Genomic DNA, 18,522 nt, shown 5'->3' with positions numbered 1-18,522 from the left:
CTTTTTGTTGGGTAGACAACTTTATTGTAATAAAGTGTCCTTATTCATCTCTCATTACAGTCTTTGGTTCAAATTTAGTCTGTCTGAAATAAGTATGTGATCTATCCTGGAGAATACCCCATAGCAATAAATAATTATCTATCAATAATTACTTCAAATGTAAATTAGGACTAAATACACCAATTGAAACACTTATGGTGACAAAATGGATAAAAAACTCAATACCCATCTATATGCTGATATAGTGAATATTTAATATATATGCTGCCTACTTTGGCTTTCTTTTGACATCCATTATCACGACAAATCTTTGTCCATCCTCTCACTTTCAATCTGCAGGATTCTTCATCTAAAATGAGTCCCTTCTAAGCAGCATATAGATGGGTATTGGGTTTTTTATCCATTGTGTCACCATAAGTGTTTTGATTGGTGTATTTAGTCCTAATTTACATTCAAAGTAATTACTGATAATTATTTATTACCATTGTGGCACTTTTGTTATTGTTTTTATAGTTCTCTGATCCTTTAATAGCTTTCATGGTTTATTGCCTTTCTTTAGTAATATACTTGGAGTACATTCTCTTTATTACTTTATATCTCTTACTATTTTTTTTTTTTTAAATTTCTGGTTACCAATAGGTTTGTATATGACATCTTCTGAATATAGTAGCCTATATTAAAGCAATGGTTGCTTAAGTTTGAACCCACTCTTTATTCTTCTTCCCTCCATGTTTTCGATATATGGTGTCACATTTTACATCCTTGTATTTTGTGATTCCTTTGATTGATTTTTACAGATATACTTACTACTGGTTTTGTGTTTACTACTTTTCATACTCTTACTTATGGTCTTTCCAGAGTCCCCTTTAATATTTCTTGTGGGACTCATTTAGTGGTCATAAACTTCTTTACCTTTGTCTGCCTGAGAAACTATCACTCCTTCTATTCTGAATGATAGCTTTGGTGGACAGAATATTCATGTGTGCAGATTTTCACTTTACAGCACTTTGAATATATCACACTGCTTCTTTCTGGCCTTCAAAGTTTCTGCTGTAAAATCCAATGATATCCTTATGTGGTTTCCCCTGTATGTAACTATCTTTCTTTTGTTGTTTTTGAAATTCTCTCATTTTCACTACTTGCCATTTTTATTACTATGTGTCTTGACATATATCTTCTTGGGTTCAATTTCTTGGGGGATTTCTGTGCCTTCTAAATCTGGATCTCTGTTTTTCCCCCATATTCAGGTTGTTTTCAACTATTATTTAAGTAGTTTTTGACCCTCCACTTCTCTCTCTTCTCTTCTGGGAACCCTATGATGAGAATGCTATTGCTTTTTTTTTTTTTTAATATTTTATTTATTTACTTGAGAGAGAGACAGTGAGAGAGAGCATGAGCGAGGAGAAGGTCAGAGAGAGAAGCAGACTCCCCATGGAGCTGGGAGCCCGATGCGGGACTCGATCCCAGGAATCCAGGATCATGACCTGAGCCGAAGGCAGTCGTCCAACCAACTGAGCCACCCAGGCGTCCCGAGAATGCTATTGCTTTTGATGCAGTCATTGAGTTCCCTAAGTCTATTCTCATTATGCAGTATTTGTTTGTCTTTCACCTCTTCACCTTGATTACTTTCCATTACTCTATCCTTTAGGTCACTTATAAGTTCCTCTCCTTCCAACAGTCCACTATTAATTCCATCTATTGTATTTTATATATAAATTATAGAGCTCTTAACTCTGATGTTATTTTTTAATCTCTTTATCAAGGGTCTCACTGATGTCCTCCACCCTTTCCTGAAGTCCAGTGAGTAACTTTATGATCATTACTTTAAGTCCTCTATCAGGCATATTATTTTTATCTGTTTCACATAGGTCTCTTGCTGTGGTGCTGCCCTGTTCTTTAATTTGGGACATATTCCTCTGTCTCATTTTGTCTTACTCTGTGTGTTTGTGTGTGTTAGGAAGTCAGATGTCTTCTCTTCTTGAGGGTAATGGCCTTACGAAGAAGAGGTGTTATAATGCCCTGCAGTGCATATGCCCTATTCCACAGAACATGGTACTTCATGGGCTGTCTCATGTGTGTTACATGTGCCCTGCAGTTGTGTCCTGTCCACTTTCTCCTTTAGTCCAATCATATACAGAGTCTCCCTTTGCCTGTTGTGAATTGGTCCCAGGGCATGGTGGGGCACACGGTTTTAACAAGGTGTACTCTGATGCTTGCAAAATGAGATCTGCTGTCACTCCCAGAACTTGGGTCACCCTAGGTTCATCCAGAAACTATGCAAATTTGCCACAGCACACAATTTTGTCTAGGTGCACCTCAAGCTTCTACATGGCCTGCCACTGCTGCTGTTGCCACTGCCACAAGGACAAAAGCCCCATATAAAATGTGTGGTTTGGGAGACATGGTGTTGACAAGGTCTGCACTGGTCTTCTGGTTAAAGGAACTGTAGCAACATGATAGAAGGAAAGGTGACTGGGAAGAGCAGGTCCATTACAGTGCAAGATACAGGACTAGATATAAGTAAGTTAGGTAGGTGCCAGATTGATTCCTGCTGGTGGTAGTATATTTATCCTGGGGAATGGGGGAGTAGAAGACACCTGCTAGCTCCTTTGTTTCCTGCAGAAGTCCATCAGTAATCTCTGTCTCTCCATGACAGAGTGTAAATTCAGTAAATAACTCTCCCTCCTGTATTCCCCAGCTGTTTTTCAAAGAGCTGCTTCTAGGATGGTCCTCTAGGGTCTTTTTGTTGTGCTCTCTAAGGGTAGAGACACAACTTCCTCTTGTCCTGCCTGTTTTTACAGATCCAATCCCACTGATCTTTAAAATTCTAGGCTTTTAAGTCCCGCTGGTTTTAAGAACTCATGGAATTTGGTCATTCTCGCTTTCAAAGCCAAATGTTATGGGAATTATTCTTTCCAGTGTGGAGTCCATGATGTGATAGTCTGGATGACTCCCCTTTCAAGGCTCAAGGCTCCCTCCCTCTGTAAATGGCCAAGGGCCATTTAGCACCAAAACTATGTCTCCAACTTTCCTACTTTGCTTGATGTTGCCTCTTTACCTTTCACTGTAGTGTTTATTTACTCTACTGGTTGTTTTCTAGTTTATCTACACTTGAGTGTTAACTAGTTGTATCCATGGAACAAGGTGAGCTTAGGGTCCCACTACTCTAATATCTTCTCAGGATCCACATCTGTAGTAATCTGTAGTAGTCTTATCTATGTTATGTTGATGGTCACTTAAGTTCAAACACATTCCAAAAGTACTGCATTACTTCTCCTCTCTCTAGTTTTTACGTGTGTGTATTTAAATTTGGTGACTCTCTGAAGTATTTTTTGATATAATTAATTTCAATGTTTTTGTTTTTTTAACTTTCACACTAGTTTATAAGTGAGTAATCTAATTTTCATTGTATGTTTCCTTTTACTCATAACTTGGTTTTCTTTTAATTATGATGTTTCCCTTTTCCCAGTTAATGAAGTGACTTTAAAAATAAATAATGAATGCCTATATATATATATATATATATATAGGCACTTCAGAAAAAAAGGCACTTTAGAAAAAATATATATATGTGTGTATACACACACACACACACACACATATATATATATATATATACACACACACATATATATATATATATATATATATATATATATATATATTTTTTTTTTTTTTTCTAAAACAGATTCAGTGGGGATAAACTTCATTAGCTTTTGTTTGGGAAACTCTCTCTCCTTCCAGTCTGAATGTAACTTTGCTGGGTAGGGGATTATTCATTGTAGGTTTTTCTTCTTGCATTATGAATATATCATGTCACTGCCTTCTCTTGAGCAAAGCTGCTGCTGTATAATCACCTGATAGCCTTCTGGTGTTTCTCTTTTATGTAACTAGTTGATTTTTCCCTTGCTACCTTTATCTTTAATCATTGACATTTTAATTATTATGTTCTCAGTGTGGACATCCTTCCATTCACCTTATTTAGAGATATACATGCTTCCCGGACCTGGATCACATGTTTCTTTCCCCAGATTATGGAAATTTTTAGCCATTATTTCTTCAGATAAGTTTTCTGCCCCTTTCTCTCTCACTTCTCCTTCTGGAACTTGTATAATTAGAATATTAATAGACTTGATGCTGTCTCAGAAGGACCCTTAATCTTTCCTCATTTTAATTTTTTAAAATTTTTTGCTGTTCAGTTTGGTCACTTTCCAGAGCTCTCTTACAGATTACTGGTCTGTACTTCTATATCTTCTAATCTGCTTTTAGTTCCATGTAGCGGATATTTTTTTCCATTTCTTTTTTTTTTTCCCCCCATTTCAGATGCAGTATTCTTCAACTGATTGGTTCTTAAAAAAAAAAAAAAAAAGATTGTATTTATTTGACAGAGAGAGAGAGATCACAAGCAAGCAGAGAGACAGGCAGAGGGGAGGGGGAAGCAGGCTACCCACTGAGCAGACAGCCAGATGTGGGGCTTGATCCCAGGACCCTGAGATCATGACCTGAGCCAAAGGCAGAGGCTTAACCCACTGAGGCACCCAGGAACCCTATTGGTTCTTTTAAATACTTTCTATTGCTTTTTTGAAGTTCTCTCTGAGTTCATCCACTCCTCTCCAGTCCAGTGACCATTTTTATGACATTACGTTAAATTGTTGTTTTTAGAAAGATCATTTAATTCCATTTCATTTAGTTATTTTCTAAACTTTTGCCTCAGTCTTTCCTCATTCCTTTATTACCTCATTTTATTTGACTTTGTTTCCATTAATTAAATAGATCAGCTATTTCTCCTAGTCTTGAAGGACTGCCCTTGTGCTGACAGTGTTGGTTTAGTAGTTTTTGTTTTGTTTTGTTTTTAAAGATTTTATTTATTAATTTGACAGAGAGAGACACAGTGAGAGAGGGAACACAAGCAGGGGGAGTGGGAGAGGGAGAAGCAGGCTTCCCACTAAGCAGGGAGCCTGATGAGGCACTCAATCCTAGGACCCAGGGATCATGACCTGAGCCAAAGGCAGACACTTAATGACTAAGCCACCCAGGCACCTGGGTGGCTCAGCCAGTTTAACACCTTTTGTTGCCTGGCTGGCACTGTAGAAGGCACAAGTGAGATGACCCAGGAAAGTCCATTTAGGGGCTGCCTCATAGGATGGCTTGAGGCGAACTGGGTGCAGACTGGAAGGTCCCAGGGCACTACATAAAAAGGGCTTCTTGATAGGACAGGTGAAACTAAAAGGACTGTTCTCAGGGAGACTCTTGGCATTCTGTGCAGATTTGCTTTAGCAGAGCAGCTGGAGCTGCAGCAGGTACAGGCTGGGGGTTCTTAGTGCATTCAGTAGAGAGTACTTTGGCAGGGCACCTGGATCCAAAGTGGGTGTGGACTTGGGGTGTCTTGGGGTGATTTGCTCCTGTGAGATGGCTGGAGCTGTAGTGAGCAGTGGCCAGGAAGGTCCTCATGCACAGAATGTTGGGGCAACCTGGTGGGATAACTGGAGATTGGGTAGGTGGTGGGAGCTGTCTTGGAGGGATGACTGTGGCTACTATGAGCTAAGGGTTCAGGCCTCACCAAGGCAGGCAGCTGGTTGGATTGCCTGTTCCTGTCTCCATTATCAAGGTGGAGGGGGTGCATAAACAATGGCACTCACAAGCCCCTCCAATACAGCACTGTTCCCACAGTGCTTCTAGGGTTGTTTTCTTTATATGTTAGTTGTTCTTTTATCTATCTATCTATCTATCTATTTTTAAAGATTGTACTTATTTGACAGAGACATAGCAAGAGAGGGGAACATAAGCAGGGCAAGTGGGAGAGGGAGAAACAGGCTTCCCACCAAGCAGGGAGCCTGATAAACTGGGATCATGACCTGAGCCGAAGGCAGATGCTTAATGACTGACCCACCCAGGTGCCCCACTTGTTCTTTCAAATCACAGTTTTTTGGTGAAAGATGGTTTGGCCAAGGAATCTGGGGAATCATTAAAACATCATGCCAGTGAGAGTGCCCAGATTCTGTTTTTATCTTTGCTATCAAGGTGGAGGGGGAGCATAAACAGTAGTATTCATCAGCCACTCTCATTCCAGAGAGCATTCTACAGGTCCTCCAGAATTTTGCAGGTACTGAAGGGCTTCAACTTTTAAATTCTAGTTGCTCTTTTAAACCAGTTTGTTTGATTGTTTGTTCTTCCCCTGTGACCTAGGGTAGAGAATCTGCTCCAAGCTTGTCAGTGTTATACCTCCAAGGTATAACTGCTGTTCACAGAATTGGGGACAGGGTTCTCATAGTTTCCTTGTGTCTGTCTCTCCTGTCATCATCTATGTAGTCTCTCTATCCTTTGTTGTGGAGAAGATGTTCAGTTAGCCTGCAATTCTTCTGGAGGAATTGATCTATATATAGGTGATTTGGTCTATCTGTGGCAATGAGTTCAGGGTCTTCCTATGTTGTATTCTTGGATCCTGCCCTAAATTTTATCTTCTTATAAAGACTAACATATTTTAACACTTCTTTTTAAGTTTTTATTTAAATTTGAGTTAGTTAACTAACAGCGTAGTATTAGTTTCAGGTATACAATACAGTGATTCAATACTTCCATACAACACCTGGTGTTCATCACAAGTACAATCCTTAATCCTCAACACCTATCTATCTAACCCATCCCGACTTAAAACCATCAGTTTGTAATCTATAGTCAAGGGTCTATTTCTTCATTTGCCTATCTCCTTTTTTCCCCTTTGTTTCTTGAATTCCACATATGAGTGGAATCATATGGTATACGTCTCTATCTGACTCACTTATGTCACTTGCCATAATACTCTAAGTCTCCATAGCATTGAAAATAGCAAGATTCCATTCATTTTTATGGCTGAATAATATTCTACTTTATATACATATATACCATTTCTTTTATGATGATAATGAAAATGATGATGATGATGTTATGTTAGTCACCATAAAATACATCATTAGTTTTTGATGTAATGTTTCATGATTCATTGTTTGCATATAACACCCTGTGCCCTCCTTGGTACCCATCACTGGGCTAATCGATCCTCACCCTCACCCCTTCTAAAATCCTCAGTTTGTTTCCTGGAGTCCATAGTCTCTCATGGTTTGTCTCCTCCTCTGATTCCTCACTCCTTCATTTTTCCCTCCCTTCCCCTAATGCCCTCCACTTAAGTTCCTTAAGTTCCAAAAAGTACTGTACCCCTTCCACCTTGATAATGGAGACAGGAACAGGCAATCTAAATAGCTGCCTGCCTTGGTGAGGCCTGAACCCTTAGCTCATAGTAGCCACAGTCATCCCTCCAAGACAGCTCCCACCACCTACCTAATCTCCAGTTATCCCACCCAGGTTGCCCCAGCATTCTGTGCATGTTCCACAAATAAATGAAGCCATATAACTGACTCTCTCTGCTTGATTTATTTCCCTTAGTATAATCTCCTCCAGTTCCATCCATGTTAATACAAAAGTTGGGTATTCATCCTTTCTGATAGCTGAGTAATATTCAATTGTGTGTGTGTGTGTGTGTGTATATATATATATATATATATATATATATATATATATATATATATATATATCTCCATTCCTCCCATTGAAGATGTTTGTTTATTGTGGCCATTGCTACTATGAACACTGGGGTGCATGTGGCCCTTCCTTTCACTATATCTGTATCTTTGGGGTAAATACCCAGTAGTGCATTTGCTGGGTCATAGGGTAGCTCTATTTTTAACTTTTTGAGGAATCTCCACAGTGTTTTCTAAAATAGTTGCACCAATTTGCATTCCCACCAACAGTGTAAGGGTGTTCCCCTTTCTCCACAACCTCTCCAACATTTGTTGTCTCTTGCTTGTCAATTTTTGCCATTCTAACTGGTGTAAGGAGGTATCTCAATGTGGTTTTGATTTGAATTTCCCTGATGGCTAATGATGATGAACATTTTTTCATGTGTCTGTTAGCCATTTGTATGTCTTCATTGGAGAAGTGTCTGTTCACGTCTTCTGGCCAATTTTTGACTTGATTATTTGTTTTTTTGGGGTGTTGAGTTTGAGGAGTTATTTATAGATCTTGGATATCAGCCCTTTATAGTGTCATTTGCGAATATTTGCACCCATTCTGTGGGTTGCCTCTTTGTTTTGTTGACTGCTTCCTTTGCTGTGCAGAAGCGTTTGATCTTGATGACGTCCCAAAAGTTCATTTTTGCTTTGTTTCTCTTGCCTTTGGAAATGTGTTTTGAAAGAAGTGGCTGTGGCTGATGTCAAAAAGATTACTACCTATGTTCTCTAGGAATTTAATGCATTCCTGTCTCACATTGAGGTCCTTTCCTCAATTTTGAGTTTATCTTTGTGTGTGGTTTAAGAGAAGGGTCAAGTTTCATTTTTCTGTATATACATCATTATCTATCCATAAGTCAATGGACATGAGATATTTCCATAATTTGGCTATTGTAGATAATGCTTCTGTAAACATCATGGTACATGTATCCATTTGAATTAGTATTTTTGTGTGTTTTTATTTTCTTGGGATAAATACCAAGTAATGCCATTGCTGGAACATAGGGTATTGATATTTGTAACTCTCTGAGGAAATGCCATACTATTTTCCACAGTGGCTGCACCAGCTTGCATTCCTAACAAGAGTCCAAGACGGTTGCCCTTTCTCCACATCCTTTCCAAAACCTGTTGTTTCTTGTGTTGCTAATTTTAGCCATTCTGACTGGTGTGAGGTGATATCTCATTGTAGTTTTGATTTGTATTTCTCTGATAATGAGTAATGTTAAGCATGTTTTCATGTGTCTGTTGGTTATCTCTATGTCTTCTTTGGAAAAAAGTACTGCTGATGTCTTCTGCCAATATTTTAATATGGATTATACATATTTTTGGTTGTTGACTTGTATAATTCCTTTACATATTTTAGATACTAATGTTTTATCAGATATGTCATTTGCAAATATCTTCTCCCATTCTGAATGTTGTCTTTTACTTTTATTGATTGTCTACTTCACTATACAGAAGCTTCCTATTTTAATGAAATCCCAATAGTTTATTTTTGGTTTTGTTTCCCTTATCTCAGGACACAATTTAAGAAGTTGCTATTGCCAATGACAAAGAGGTTACTGCCTGTCTTCTCTAGGATTTTAAGGGTTTTTTTTTTTGTCTCACACGTAGGTATGTCATCCAGTTTGAATTTATGTTTGTGTATAGTGTAACAAAGTGGTCCACTTTCATTATTTTGCATGTTGTGGTCCTGTTTCCCCAAAACCAATTTTTGAAGAGACTGTCTTTTGCCCATTGGATAGTCTTTTCTGCTTTGTCAAAGATTAACTGACCATATACTTATAGGTTCATTTCTGGGACTTTTATACTGTTCCACTGATCTACGTGTCTATATTTGTGCAAGTGCCATACTGTTTTGATCACTATACCTTCGTAAGAGAACTTGTAGTCTGGAACTGTGATGCGTCCATGTTTGCCTTTTTTGTTGTTGTTGTTTCTGGTGTGTTTGTTTTTTTTTTCTTTTTCAAGGTTGCTTTGGCTATTGAGGGATTTTTTGTGGTTCCATACAATTTTTATGATTTTTTTCTAGCTCTGTGAAAAATTCTGTTCGTATTTTGATAAAGCTTGCATCAAATATGTAGATTGCTTTGTGTAGACGTTTTAAAAATATTTGTTCTTCTAATCCATGAGCATGAATGACTTTCCTCTTCTTCGTGTCATCTTCAATTTTTTTTTTTTTAATCAATTTTAGTTTTCAGAATAAAGGCCTTTCACCTATTTGGTTATGTATATGCCTACATGTCTCATTGTTTTTGATTTATAAGTGGGATTGATCTTTGATTTCTTTTTCTGCACTTCATAAGTGGTGTATAAAAATGCAAAAGATTTTTATATGTTGATTTTATGTCCTGCAACTTCAATAAATTCATTTATCACTTCTACCAGTTTTTTGGTAGAGCATTGGGTCTTCTATATAGCATATCATGTCATCTACAAATAGTGAAAGTTTTACTTCTTCCTTATCAATTTGTATTTTTTTTTTTTTTGTCTGATTACTGTGGCAAGGACTTCCAATGTTATGTTAAATAACAATGGTGAGGCTGAACATCCCTGTCTTATTTCTGCACAAAGAGGAAAAACTCTCAGTTTTTCCCTGTAGGGGATATTAGCTATGGGTCTCTTGTAAATGGCTTTTATGATGTTGAACTATATTCCCTCCGTCCCTACTTTGTGGACAGTTTTTATCATGAATGGATGTTGTACTTTGTGAATGAGTTTTCTGCATCTGTTGGAAGGATCATATGGTTTTAGTCCTTTCTTTTGTTCATATGATGTATCACCACGATTGATTTTTGAAGGTTGAACCACTCTTGCAGCCTAGGAATAAATGCCACTAGATCATGATGATGATTCTGTTAATGTACTGTTGGATTCGATCAACTAGTAATTTATTGAGAATTTTTGCATCCATGTTCATCAAGGGTACTGGCCTATACAATTCTCTTTTTTAGTTGAGTCTGTCTGGTTTTATTATAAGGGTAATGCTGGCCTCATAGAATTAAATTAGGTTATACTTCCATTTCTATTTTTTTGCAATAGTTTTAGAAATATAGATATTAACTCCTCTTTTAATGTTTTCTTGAATTCACCTGTGAAGCCATCTGGTCCTTGACTTTGTTTCTTGGGAAATTTTTGATTGTTGATTCAATTTCTTTGCTGGTTATCAGTCTGTTCAAGTTTTCTATTTCCTCCTGTTTCAGTTTTAGTAGCTTACATGTTTCTAAGAATTTATCCATTTCTTCCATGTTGCCCAATTTGTTGGCATATAGTTTTTCATCATATTATCTTATAGCCGTATATATTTCTGTAATGTTGCTTGTTATTTCTGCTCTCTCATTTATGATTTTATTTTGGGTCCTTTGTCTTTTCTTTTTGATAAGTCTGGCTGGAGGTTTATCAATTTTATTTATTTTTTCAAAGGATCACATTCTGAATCTATTGATCTGTTCTGAGGGGTTTTTTGTTTGTTTGTTTAGTTTCTATGTCATTTTTTTTCTCCCTAATCTTCATTATTTCTATTCTTCTGCTGGCTTTAGGCTTCATTTGTTGTTCTTTTTCTAACTCCTTTAGGTATAAAGTTAGGTAGTTTATTTGAGATTTTTCTTGCTTCTTGAAGTAGGCCTGCATTACAATATACTTTCCTCTTATGACTGCTTTAGCTACATTCCAATTATTTTGGACCATTGTGTTTCATTTTCATTTATTTCCTTGTATTTATTTACTGATTGACCCATTCACTGTTTCACAGAATGCTGTTTAACTGTATTTTTGGTATTTCTAAATTTTTTTTCTTGTGGTTGACTTCAAGTTTCATAGCATTATGGTCAGAAAATATGCGCGGTTTGATCTCAATCTTTTTGTACTTGTTGAGGTGTGATCTGTGACCTAATATGAGATTGAGTGTGGAGCATATCCCATGTGAACTTGACAAGAATGCATATTTTGCAGTTTGGGGATAGAATGATCTGAATATAACTGTTAAGTCCCTCTGGTCCAGTGAATCATTCAAAGCCACTGTTTCCTTGTTGATTTTCTGTTTAGATGATCCACCCACTGATTAATGTGGACTGTTATTGTTGCTTAATATTAGTGCATTATTATTAATGAGTTCCATCATGTTTATTATTAACTATATTATATATTTGGATGTTCCTATGTTGGGTACATAAATATTTAAAATTGTTATATCTTGTTAGATAGTTTCCTTTATTATGATATAGTAGTCTTCTTCATGTATTACAGTTTTTGGCTTAAAATATAAATACTGTTAACCCCACCTTCTTTTTTTTTTTTTTTTTTTAAAGATTTTATTTATTTGTTAGACAGATTGAGTGAGAACACAAGTAAGCAGAGCGGCAGGCAGAAGGAGAAAGACAATCAGGCTCTGCTGAGCAGGGTGCCTGCTGCAGGGCTCGATCCCAGGACCCTGGAATCATGAGCTGAGCTGAAGGCAGCCGCTTAACCAACTGAGCCACCCAGGTGCCCCTTAACCCCACTTTCTTTTGAGGTCTATGATAAATGCTTCTCTATCTCACTTTCAATCTGTGAGTAAATCTGCTATTTCTTTATTGATCTGTCTACATATTCTACCCATAATTGAGAGTGGAGTATTTCTCCCTTTAGTTTTCTCCTTTCCTAAGTCATATCCTTCCATCTCTGCACTTGATCTCACCTCCTTCAAACCATTAATTATAACCACTTTTTCCTGTCCCTTCAGCTTCCTATTTGACATTCCCATAAATATTTTAATATTCTCAAGTCTTTTCCTTCAAAATAAAGTTTGATTTAACCTTATATTCCCTTCATTATAAATCTCTTCTCCTTCTTCCTAGGTATCATAGCTCAGTTTCTTGAAAACAGTCTGTACTCTCTTTGACCACTTCCCCACTCTCCTTCCATACACTCAAACCACAACATTTTTTTTTTTTTATTTCTTACATGCCAAATCAAGGACCTTCTTTGACAGATTCAATGATTGTTCTCTCCCTTCCATTCCCAACATCAATGGACACTTTAAAGTCTTTTACAAAAACAAAAACCTGTTGACACTGTTCATTACCGCCTCTTGAGATACTCTTTTCCCTTAGTAACCTAGGGCACTTTTTTTTTTTTTTTTTAAGGACACTTCATGTCCTATACTCCTTCCTTACATCTTTGGTTATGCAGTTTCATTTTCAGGACCCTCTACAGTTTCTTCAAAATTCTTGAGATTTCATTTTCCCCAGGTCTTGTTAATATATATGTGCTACATTTTATTTTGCAGTGAGGGCAAATTTTCATAGACTTTCCTTTCTATCCTTTGTGACTCAGGAGTTGTCGAAGCCTTCAGAATTCCATTTTCACTGTCTTGTCTCACAGAATACACTCCTCATGACTTCAGTTCCTATTTATGTAATCTGAATTCCCATCTATATGCTGGTAATATCCAAATCTGCATCCCTGATCTATAATTTTGACATTCTAAAGAACATCTACACTTAAATGTTCCACAGGAATCTCAGATTAATCATGGCTGAAAATGAAATGTACCTCTTCAACTTTCTTGAGTGTCTCCCACTTATAGCGTATGTTTAATTCAATTCTTCCTTAGAAGATGATTCTGTCTCTAGCACTAGAGTCTGTAGTCTTCAATGGCAGGTGCATAGTTTAGTACTCTGTGTGCCTGATACACAGACGTTCTCAGTAAGTGCTGGTTGAATAGAACTGACTTAGTTTCAAATTAACATCTTTTCTTTTCTAGAAAATTTTAAGGATCTCTTCCCTCTACAGTTTCTTCAAAATTCTTGAGATTTCATTTTTTCTTGTTCTTGTTAATATATATGTGTAACAATATTTTATTTTGCAATGAGGGCACCCATCCAAATGTTCATAGACTTTTCTAATTTTTGTGACTCAGGAGTGGTTGACGCCTTGCCTCATTCTTGGAACATCCTCTCACAGGCTTTCAGAATCTCTTTCCTCATTGACAACATTAGAATGCACCAAAGTTCCAAGGTTTTTATACAAACCTGCCTGACCAGAGAACACATACTCTGTGATTCCATGTATATAAAGTTGAAGCACAAGGAAAACTAATAGATGGCGACAGAAGTCAGAATAATGGTTACTTCTTTTTTTTTTTTTTAAAGATTTTATGTATTTATTTGACAGAGATCACAAGTAGGCAGAGAGGCAAGCAGAGTGAGAGGGAAGCAGGCTCCCTGCTGAGCAGAGAGCCCGATGTGGGGCTCGATCCCAGGACCCTGGGATCATGAGCTGAACCAAAGGCAGAGGCGTTAACACACTGAGCCACTCAGGTGCCCCATAATGGTTACTTCTTAAGGGTACTGACTTGGAAATGGTACAAATGAATCTTCTGGGTTACTAAAATGTTCTATGTTTTGATCTAGGTGGTGGTTACATGAACATATAAATATGGGTATAAAATTACCAGAGCTATATACTTAAGATTTATATGCTTTACTATGTGTTATATATCAATTAATAAGCAATACAAAAGAAACAAACCTATGAACTTCTGTTGCATATTTTATTTTTTACATTCCTAATCAACAAGATAGAAAGATGATATACTGAGATTTCAATATGTATCAATGTGCATCTACTAAGCCTGTATATGATATGTACAATAATATATAAATACCAGGCAGAGAAATAGCAGAGAGGAAGTAATTGCCTCTAGGAACAAATAACAGGAAATAAAAGAAAATTTTGTTAAGGTTAAGACAACTGAGCAGGACTTGAAAAATGAAGTTCCTGAGGTAAAGCGTATAAAGATATTAGAGGAAAACAAATGTCCAAACAAATGGGAGACAAACATAGTAGGTTCAAGAAAACCCCGGTGAAACATAAATTACAAGAAAAGGATTATATAAATTTGGGGTAGGATATAGGGATTAGCAGTAACAGACAAGTTTGAGTAAGAGATGCCACAGAGAATGTTTTAGGTCACAGTAAGACTTTATCATTGGAAATAGAAAGTCATTAAAGGGTTTTAAGTAGAAAAAAATATGGTTAGATATTTATTCTAGAAACTGTACCAAAAGTCATCAGGAATTAGTGGAGGTAGCAGATTTAGTTAGATTACTATCGTTATCAAGTGAAATGGTAAGGGTCTAAACTATATTGGAATGGAGTTTAGAAAATGGAAAAGAAGACAAATTCATGAGATATTCTGAAGGAATGATCATTATGATTTTGCATCAGACTAAAAAGTGGAGGTAAAAAAGGAAAAATATGACATTATGCCCTAGTCATTTACCTTGGGAATATTAGTACCAAAAATAATAAGAAAGAGGTTTATGGTGTTGCTGGTGGAGTAATGAAGAGTTCAGTTTTGGCTATATTCAGTTTGAGGTGCTGATAAGGCATCCACAAAGAAAAAAATCAGCAGGCAGTTGGCTTCATGAGTCTGAAACCTGGCATAAAGACTTGTGCTGGCAGTACAGATTTGGGAATCATCTACATATGTATGTTTAATTAGATCCAAGGTATGAGTGAGACTGCCAAGCAGAACTGAGAATTCAAACAGGGAGCTTTAGGAATCACCAAATCTAAAGATCCAGGCAGAGGAGTACTCAGAGAAAGAGTCAGAAATGAGGCCCAGATATGTAAGAGAAGAACTGAAGAAGAAGGATGTCATAGAAAGAAAAAGAGGAGAGAATTTTAAATACTATAGAGTCATGATAAAAGCTAAAAATCTGGCAATCAGAGCTATGGTAACCTCTACCATAAAGCATAATGCATAGCCATTCTAACAAGTTCCTGCATCTCTACATGAAAATTTTCAGCATTTTTGCCCATTCCTATCTTCTTTCCTCTAAGCTAGTGGTTCTCAAGTCTATCTGACCCTATTTCTTAAACATTTTAATACCTATTTTACTATGCTGAAATAAAATACACATAATGCCAAATATATGATACATATAACATGAAAGAGAAATACAAAGGAAGTAGTTTATGATGAATCAAAATGCATTTCAACATGGAAATGCTGGGGCATGACAAAACTAAAAGATATGTAGACAAGTATACAGAGAATGCTTATAAATATAATATCTATGAATGCTGACTGGTACAGGTCTGTTATTACTATTATTTCAAATAACCAAGAGCAGTATTTTTGTAGGTAAAATGATTTTCCAAAATGATGAACATTCTTTGTAACATTCTGAACAAAACAAAGTAAGGTTGTATGTTGATTTACATGGTAGATGCATTCCTGGAGAAGTCTGTATACTAAAACTTTCTTCTTTGTATATAAAATGGAAGTTTGATTCAAGGCTTAGATCAATATAAACAGGCTTTTTTTATCTATATAGACAACCAATGGGATAATCAAAAGTTATAGGAGATATAGAAAAATTATTTTTTTTTTTCTGTGAAGCCTATCCTGACACAAAACCCTGTTCATAATAGGCAAGGAAGTTCTCCAGTCATTACGATGGTCTACAAAACCTCTCACAAACTTTCAAACCATCTCCTTGGGTTTATACTACCATAATTGACAGCCCCTACTTTATTCTCATGCAAAGAAGACGACAAGACTTTCCTTAGTATTACATCCCTGTTTAATAACTGGGTTATTTATTTTCTTTCTCAGTTATTAGGAATTTTCTTCTCTTCTAGAACACCAACCTCTCCCTCCTTTCTTGTAACTGTTTGCCAATAAACTTTCTCAAGTTTGTGCCATTTTTAACATCCTTCCTTGGCACTTAATCCTCTTATAATTATTATCCATTTTCTTAAATCATTCAATTTGTATCTTTCCTCCTTATCTACACATCTCTGGGTGATCTATATTGGCTTCAATTTGACACCTTCTAGTCATTCTTTTTTTTAAAGATTTTAAAAATTTATTTGTTTGACAGAGAAAGACACAGCGAAAGAAGGGACACAAGCAGGGGGAGTGGGAGAGAGAGAAGCAGGCTCCCTTGATCCGAGGACCCTGGGATCATGACCCGAGCCAAAGGCAGATACTTAATGACTGAGCCACTCAGACACCCCCTTCTAGTCATTCTTCAACCCACTGCAGTATTGCTTCTGTTCTAACAACACTGAAACTGTTCATGCTAAATTCACTAATGAACTTAATTCACAAATTAATGGATTTTTTCTCATTGAGCTGAACTTATTGAACCTTCTAGTATCTATAATGCTGCTGTTCACTACATTTTTCTTAGAACTGGGCATCAAACACTTCTGGGTTCTCTCTTCATCCTATTTTTCTAATTTTTTTTCTAGATAATTCTTAAATGTTGGTGGTCCTCAGAATTTCCTCCTCATAACTTTTCCCTATATATGTCCTCTTGTAGATTATTTAATTTAGTCCCCTGGTTCAACTATCACTTTTATCTGATGGCTTCTAAATGTATTTATCTGGTTGAAACCTTTCTTGCAATCTCAAAACTTTACTAAAAGTTTTTTTTAATTAAACTTTACTAAAAGTTTACTAAAAGTGTTGAAAACCCGCTCCTTCTCTTGTATTCTCTATCTATATTAGTGATATCACTTAATACTCATGCCAGATACTTAAGTCATTCCCTATTATTCTGTCCCCATTGGCCTCCATCCCATCAGTGACGGTCTTTTATAAGTAAACTTGGCTAGACTAGATACCCCAGTTATTCAATCAAGCACTCATCTAGCTGCTGCTGTAAAGCCATTTGGTACATGTAATTAATGTCTGTGATATCACTTAAGTAAAGGAAATTATCCTATATATTGTGGTGGAACTAATTCAATCAGCTGATAGGTCTTAAGAGCAAAATGGGGCTTCCTTGAAGAAACTTTATCTCTGAAAACTAGCTTCAGGCCATGCTGAAAAATTTCAGTCTGCATTCCTGAGAGACTGTTCTATGTATTTCAGACTTGCCTAGTCAGTCCCTGCAATGACATAAGCCAATTCTTTGAAACATTTTTAATATCTAGCTCCTACTAGTTCTGTTTCTCTAGTTGATCCCTGGTTGATTATATCAACTAATCAGTAATATTTCCTTAAACATTCTCAAATCCATTCCTCTGTGATACATCCCAATTATGACTGACTTCAGGCTTTCATCATTACTTGTCAAGATTATTACAAAAACATCGTAAATGGTCTTCTTACCCCAAACACCTTCTACACCATTTTCCATAGGCTCACTAGTATAATCTATATAAAACATGAATGTGAATATACTACCCTCCTTAAAAAAAAATCTTCAATGACTTTCCATTTCCTAGATTTATTTCAAACCTACCTAGCATGGCATACAAGGTTCAAGCTCCAACTTGCTTATCTAGCTTCATCTCTCTGATCTAGGAAAATCATATGATGTGTAGATCTGCTCACCAACCATCTTCATCCTTCAACAAGAAAAGGCTGAATGATGACTACCCAAAGGTAAGCATAATGATGACTACCCAAAAATGGCCACACCCTAATTCCCAGAACCTACAACTACTATGTTCCTTAAATGGAAAAAAGAACTTTGATGATGTGATTAAGAAAAGGGACTTGAGATGGGGGAGATTATTCTGGATTACCTGGCTGCACACAGAGTAACAGCATAATTCCTTAAAAGCAGAGGATTTTTTCCCCAGCTGAGTCAGAGAGAGATGTAAAGACAAAAAGAAAAGAGAAAAGAAAATGAAAACTTACAGGTACATATCCAAAGGTAGTGAAAACAGAATACTGAAGGGACAGCTGCACTCCAGTGTTCACTGCAGCATTATTCATCATAGCCAAGATACAGAAATCACAAGTGTCAATCAGTCAAAAGGCTAAAGAAGACATAATACATACACACGTACATAAATATACATACATATAAATATTTAGTCATGAGAAAGAAAAAAACTTTGCCATTTTGACAATGTGGATGAACCTTGAGGGCATTATGCTAAGTGAAATAAGCCAGACAAAGACAAATACTGCCTGTTGTCATTTATATGTGGAATCTAAAAAAAAAAAAAAAAAAAAAGTCAAACTCCTAGA

The 18,522-nt window shown here is 36.5% G+C and overlaps 1 long non-coding RNA gene across 2 annotated transcripts in view; it reads left to right on the top strand.

Annotated features, from left to right (window-relative positions):
• LOC131822229 (uncharacterized) overlaps nucleotides 1-18,522 on the top strand; it is a 39,762-nt gene that overhangs the window by 20,431 nt on the left and 809 nt on the right. For both annotated transcript variants that reach the window (XR_009350137.1, XR_009350138.1), the window contains one exon: nucleotides 17,848-17,928. This is a non-coding gene — a long non-coding RNA (uncharacterized LOC131822229). The remainder of the gene's footprint in view (nucleotides 1-17,847; nucleotides 17,929-18,522) is intronic.

Source organism: Mustela lutreola, chromosome X (assembly GCF_030435805.1).
Source record: "Mustela lutreola isolate mMusLut2 chromosome X, mMusLut2.pri, whole genome shotgun sequence".
NCBI classification, from domain to species: Eukaryota; Metazoa; Chordata; class Mammalia; order Carnivora; family Mustelidae; genus Mustela; species Mustela lutreola.
Note: the sequence above shows the minus strand (reverse complement) of the source record. Positions and strands in the feature narration are given on the sequence as shown.